We start from the raw sequence: 7,500 nt of genomic DNA on the forward strand, positions 1-7,500 counted from the left end.
ACAGTCAGCTAAAGCTGTTCCATTGCAGGGAAGTTAGGTTCCCTTTAGGGAAAAACCTTCCACTTTATTGTTTTACAAAACAAAACTTACTTTTCCTTAGTAAAAAGTACTTTTAAGGTAGAAACATCTTGTGACTTTTATGTGCTTTTAAATGGGGAGAGCACTTTTTTTACTTTTGTGTTAAAGCATTGTTAAAAGTTATTTAAAACTACTTTTTCTGTGGAGAAACTGTGGTTATTTTATTTTTTAGAGCTTGGAAAAGTGTTTAAAGTGCTTTTTCCTGAGTTATTTTTCCTGGAGTAAATGCTACTTTCTTGCTGTTTTCATTTTCTGCTGACTATTGCTGCTAAACTTCCCTGGGAAAACAAGTAGTATTTTTGACTTGACCTGCAATTAGACCTTATTCCAGCCCCCCCCCCCCCCCAAAAAAAAAAAGTCAAACAGCCTTTGCCACTAAAGCAGGCTGGTGATTTGCCTCAGCAGCAGGTGGGTGACTCTGCTGTGGCCAAAGCTGGCTTTTCAGAACACTCTTTTTCTTCAGATTCTTTTGGTGTTGTCCATACAACCACCATGGCCCAAGAGTTGGACACATCCTCTACAGCTGTAGGAATCTTGTTGGTTCTGGGAGAAAGGGCAGAGACTTATTCCCTGCTTTGCCGTAATGAATTGCCCATCCCTGAATAAGTTGTTTCTGGTAATGCTGGGTCTGCTTCTTCAGAAATTCCTGACAAAAAGAGAGTGAACATTAAACAACTATCTTCTCCTATATCAGTTAGTGTGGATAGAAGTAATATATTAGGGTTAGCTCAGGGTCTTGTGCAGGCTCCTCACCCTTCTTATAAGGCCATTTATGGTTAATGAAAAATGAGTTCCTCTTTCTCTGAAGAGGTTCAGGAACTGGAACCTGTAGGGGAATGTGAAGGTAGGGTGCAGCTTTTTCTCCTCGGGTTTCTTATTGAGATTCTGAGGAGACTGTGGTAGCTAATTCTCCGTGTGAGGGATGCTGTTTCTGTGAGACTATTTTTGGGATGAATCAGTGTTTTCAGTGGGAGAATACTTTTCAGTCCCTCAGAAAATAGTATAAATTGTTAAAACTGGAATTTCCAGTACCTTCACCTATCCCTCCAGTTTTGTCAGTTCTGGTTGATGTTTTTGCACAGCCTGCAATTTCCCTGACAGTCAGCCTGCTGCCCCCAAAAGAAGCAGAAAGATTTTATAAAGTTCCTCAGTCATTCAGTTTTTTTATAAACCAATCCCAGACCTGACACAGCTGCTATAGCATTAGTAAATCCAGCTGATGCTAACACTCTAGTTGTAATCCCTCTTTCAATAAGAATGTGAAGTGCTTTGATAAGTTTGGGGAAAAAGTGCATGCTTGTGCATCTTTAATTTTTAAAATTCTAAAGTATCCAGCTCATATGTTGAAGTATATCCTAATTGTGAAGGCATAAGGAAAGTTTTGCTGTCAGTTTCCTATTGTGGTGGAAAAGTCGAGCTGTGTAATTAAGACATTCTTTTGTTTAAGTCACCACTCATGTTTTAAAATGTGTTTATGACTCTCAGATACTTCTTCCAGGACAGCTGCTGCTGGAACTATGTTAAGGAGGTTTGCTTGGCTGCAATCTCAAAAACTAACAAAAGATGTCAAAAATGAAATGCTGACTTCTTTCTTGGATAGAGATTTAGTTCGTGGACCTCTGCTGCAGAAATTATCAAATGTGATTAAAGGGAAATCTGAATCAGTGAAATTTCTCAGATTTCCTCAGGCCTCTAACTTTACAAAAGATTCTGTAGCATTAGCATTATCTAACTTTTGCAAAAAAAACAAAGTAAATATTCTCAGCAAAATGCGTTGGTAAGCAGATGTTATAAAAGCAATGGGTGAGAGTTTCCTAAAAAAGAAAGCAGGACCACGCTCCAAAATAAAGGACAGTTAATTTGAATGGAATGACAGTATGATTGACCTTGTCCCTTAATCCTCCCAGAATGTCTGAATCTCCATTTTTCTTTGACAACATATTGTTTCAGACAAATGGGTTCTTAGGCCCTGATCCCCTCAAGGATACAAATGGCAGTGGAAAGAAATTCTTCCTTCCAGGGAATTCTTCCACATCCACCAGCTCAAACACTTCTGCAGTTGTTTGTCCTACAACATCGCTATCTCAGGGGTAGTATATAAGTAGTTCTACCACTCCCTCCCAGCTGGAAAAGCGATGCTAGCTCTCATAAATATTCTCAACTCACTATATCATCTGTTGTCCCTGGGACATTGTCAAGTGTTTTCAGACAGTACCACAGTGATGTGGCACATAAACAAGCAAGGAGAATCCAGATCTTAGCCCATATACAGACTAGGTTGTTGGCATGGGGTATAGCTTTACAAACAGAATCTCACTCTACAGGCATCTTAAATTCTGTCAGAGCAAAAAAACTAAGTTGGTAGGTCTTCCAATATTTGATCCAACTGTGGGGAATTCCTCAGGAAGACATTTTTTGCCTCCTGTCATCAAAAAATCAACTGGACAAAATCCTGTGCAGGACAGCAAGCAAGAAGGGCTGGAAGACAGATGACATTTCTTTTCCTTGGACAGGAGTGTTTCAGTATGCTTTTCCATGCTTTCCACTGATTTCCAGGATGCTTTGAAGATTCGAAGGATCACCCAGATGGTAACCCATCGGGTGTTTGAAAGCCATCCTGACACCAAACAACTGCAACTGATGATTCAAATTTGAATGTTTTAGGTACTTATTTCATGAGGACGTGCAACAGGTACTAAAAAGAGGTAAGAAAACATGCTACTAGAAAATCAAGTGGAAGTGATTTTCTAGTTGGTGAAGAGCCCATAACCAGGACCCAATTACGATTTTTTTTTAACACTGGTGCTCAAATATTTGTGGAGTTGCTTTTTCTAGCATCTCCTATTCCTTATTAGAGGTTCATCTGTGGCCATTTCAGCACTTTGTACAAGGGATCCTCCCTTTTCTTCTCTGTTTGAAAGTGAAATAGTTTCTGAAAGAGTTTTACACCTGAGACTTCCTCGCCAAACATGACAAAAGGAACGTCCTGTGTCTAAACAGACAATTTCCAGGTGGTTGTACTGTTATTGCTTTTTGTTACTCCCACTATGGTAAATCCATCCTAGGCAGTATCAAGGCACATTATACCAGAGCCTTTTTCTTCAATGACATACGGGAAAGGGGTGGACTCTAGAAACATTCTAGAGAGGCAGCTACATGGTCCCCCATACATACCATTACAAAGCATTATGTACTAGATTACTTTTCAGGTTCCAGGGCGAACTTTTGCTAGGAAACATTCTCCTGGGACTCCTGGATCCGTAGATTATTCTTCCTTCTCCCTAGGTTGGATAGGCTTTGGTAATCAATCCCTATAGCCTAAAAGGCTATTGCAACAGAGAGAATAATGAACATACAACAGTTGTAAGCCAGAGTTTGCAATTTCCCAGAATAGTAGAGGTTCAAATTCCTCATTAATGTAGTAGTAGCTGCACACAACCTCTCATTCCCTACCCGGTATATAGTTGTAGCTGGATATGAAGTAGGTTGTTTGTGTTTCTCCCTTTATATGTTCCATTGATGTTATTGTTTTTTTTGGTTCAGGATTATTAAGCTGTCATTCTCACAATGCGTGGGCAAGAAAGTTCTGACATAACCTTCACTCTGATTGCTGAGTTCCCTCCTTGGGGCGATCCAATCAGTAGTCAGAGTGAAGATGGGGGGGGGGGGCAGTGCAGAACATTCTGAAGCAGGCCAGTTGATGTTTTCTGGGCAGGGAAGCAGCCTATATAGCCTAAAGGCTACTGCAGCTGTGAGGAATTCGAACATCTACTGATCCAGTGTTGTCTGTTTTTGTCCAATTGAATATAAGGGATGTCAGATCCAATTGGATCCGACCTTATCACTGAATTATAAGCTTTCACATTTCCATGACTCTGATTCCTCCCCTATCCATAATTCCCTGTATTGTACTCCAATACCTCAGATCTTGTTTGACACCCAAAGCTTCCGGTGATGTGTTCTGAGGTAGTCCTCTCAACTGTACCCAAATTTACCATTTTCAGGTCAGTAATAATGGGGTGCCACAAATCGAGTGGCCCCTTTAATTCCCAAATTCCCTTTTTTTAAATTTTTTGCTGACATCATCACGTGCAAGGGCATTCGCGATGACATCAGCTTCATGAGCAGACTGCAGCCTGCCGACATTTGGCTTAGCTGGAGAGTGTGTGCAGCCACAGTGTGGTTGCAGCAAGGAGAGTCAAGTCATTTTATTAAACTGCTAATTGGGGGGAAGACAGGTACAACTGAAAGAATGTGGTTTTGTTAAACTAAATCACAATAAAATGTAACTGTTTTGTTGTCTAAGTTATATGTGTAAGGTGAGTTGGGAGCTTTATGTGGCAAAAGTTGTAGGTGATCTGTTACCGCTAGGTTGCAGAGCCGATGAACTTCATGAGTTTTGGATGTTTCATAATGTTTCCTTGAATTGAGGGAGAAAACTGACAGTAACTCAGCACATGCATCACGATATAAACAGGTAATCCCATGTTGTAAACAAGCTTGTTCAAATCTCAAATTGTGGTGCATATTATCACTTTTTATCTTTCCAATTTAAGTGGAAATCGCTTCACCCTTTCTCCCAGCAGCAGTTTTCGATATCCATTGCTAGAATCACCTCCCATAAAATTCGAAGCTGCACACTTTTCTTGCTTGAAAACAATGCTTTAGATTTTTCAAGTGCTTTGTTCTCTTTGCAGACAGCATAACTATAATCCTCATGATTATATAGGAAGCACCTCGCCTCAGACAATATAATCAGTGTGGATGTTAGACATATGGAGTTGGTATTGATAAGGCGAAAACCAAAGAGGCATACGCTTATAATTGAAAATGCCTAGTAAGAGCTAGACAGAATATTTAAATTAAAAAACATATACAAGGGACTATGGACTATGGGGATTTATACCAGCATCACATTTTATTATAGTTTTTAAGGATCTGGCAATAAGGAAAAATACAAAAAACAGTGCATGGGCTAAAAAGTTGTACCTATTAACGCAGCAAAGACTTGTATCAATGATTACCCCTCTCTTCATGGAAGAATATTACTTTTATCTATATCATAAAATACATTAACCTTTCCACATGTCATTATATGATTATGCAGTCTCTACTGCATAACATAAGGGAACTCTTTCTAGTAACAGCTCTCCCATTCATCCTCCAGTAGAGAGTTTAACTTAATCACTGATAGGTATTTCTAATGCTTTTATAGAATTGGTGTCAACATGATACCATACAGCCTGGAACTGAATGTGTACTAACCTGACTAAGTTTCACAAGGTGCACTAATAACACACAGTCCCCTTAATTGTAAGTGATATATAACTGCAAACATAATATACACACTACTCACCTGTGATGTCTGTATGTGTGTCGCGCATAGTATTGACAGTGGAGAGTGTGTATCTTGAATGAAGTCTTTTCACATATTGTTTATAATCTTCATCAGCATTCTTTCCCTTTGGGCTTTTATATTACTATACGTAAGCTTTTTGATAATCTTACTTGATTGTAGAATTTATTAATGTGCTAATTGTACTGTATATGAAAGCTTAACCTTAGTCACCACTTAATAATGAAACAGCAACCTTGAAGGTCAGATTAACTGCATTAACTAATTTGAAGTGTTTATCTATCTATCTGTCTATCTACAGACATACACACACACACACACACACACACACACACATATGCACACACACAGAGACACACACACGCACACATACACACACACACACACACACACATACACCCACACGCGCTCTTACACTCTAGCACTACACACACACATACACACAAGCACACACCCACACTCACATGCACACACACATGTACACACACAGACACACACAAACACATACACCCACACACACACACACTCACACTCACACTTACACACGCTGCACGCACGCACGCACACACACACACACACACACACACACACACACACACACACACACACACACACACACACACAAAGACTCCCAACTAGGTTGGGGCGAAGGTGGCAAACCTTCAGAGGAGTCTCATGTCCTGATTCCATAAACCTGAGACCTACCTGTCCTGCCTTCCATTCTAAACCAACACTAATTTTTCCTCACAATACTTGGAAACATTTTTTCAGTGAATTGGGTATTTATGTATTTATGCATACATACATGAAGTCTTGGTTTTACTAAGAACATATTGTCAACATTTTAAATCAAAGTAATTATACCTCAAACAGGACTAATTTCCGTTAAATGCACAGCACAGTTGCTATTTGCGCCCATATATTTGCGCGCAAGCATGACATTCGTTATTGTATAACTTATAAGGTACCTCTACGATTATCGCAACCCTACATTTTCTGCCGTGCTGGACTTTCTTCTCGTCAGTTCTGGTTGATGTTTTTGCACAGCCTGCAATTTCCCTGACAGTCAGCCTGCTGCCCCCAAAAGAAGCAGAAAGATTTTATAAAGTTCCTCAGTCATTCAGTTTTTTTATAAACCAATCCCAGACCTGACACAGCTGCTATAGCATTAGTAAATCCAGCTGATGCTAACACTCTAGTTGTAATCCCTCTTTCAATAAGAATGTGAAGCTTTTGATAAGTTTGGGGAAAAAGTGCATGCTTGTGCATCTTTAATTTTTAAAATTCTAAAGTATCCAGCTCATATGTTGAAGTATATCCTAATTGTGAAGGCATAAGGAAAGTTTTGCTGTCAGTTTCCTATTGTGGTGGAAAAGTCGGAGCTGTGTAATTAAGATTCTTTTGTTTAAGTCACCACTCATGTTTTAAAATGTGTTTATGACTCTCAGATACTTCTTCCAGGACAGCTGCTGCTGGAACTATGTTAAGGAGGTTTGCTTGGCTGCAATCTCAAAAACTAACAAAAGATGTCAAAAATGAAATGCTGACTTCTTTCTTGGATAGAGATTTAGTTCGTGGACCTTCTGCTGCAGAAATTATCAAAATGTGATTAAAGGGGAAATCTGAATCAGGAAATTTCTCAGATTTCTCAGGCCTCTAACTTTTACAAAAGATTCTGTGCTTCATTATCTAACTTTTGCAAAAAAAAACAAAGTAAACATTCTCAGCAAAATGCTGGTAAGCAGATGTTATAAAAGCAATGGTGAGAGTTTCCTAAAAGAAAGCAGGACCACGTTCCAAAATAAAGGACAGTTAATTTGAATGGAATGACAGTATGATTGACCTTGTCCCTTAATCCTCCCAGAATGTCTGAATCTCCATTTTTCTCTTTGACAACATATTGTTTCAGACAAATGGGTTCTTAGGCTGATCCTACAAGGATACAAATGGCAGTGGAAAGAAATTCTTCCTTTCCAGGGAATTCTTCCACATCCACCAGCTCAAACACTTCTGCAGTTGTTTGTCCTACAACACGTTATCTCAGGGGGTAATATAAGTAGTTCCTC

This window comes from Protopterus annectens, chromosome 5.part0, assembly GCF_019279795.1.
Source record: "Protopterus annectens isolate FY-2018-M chromosome 5.part0, PAN1.0, whole genome shotgun sequence".
Taxonomy (NCBI): Eukaryota; Metazoa; Chordata; order Ceratodontiformes; family Protopteridae; genus Protopterus; species Protopterus annectens.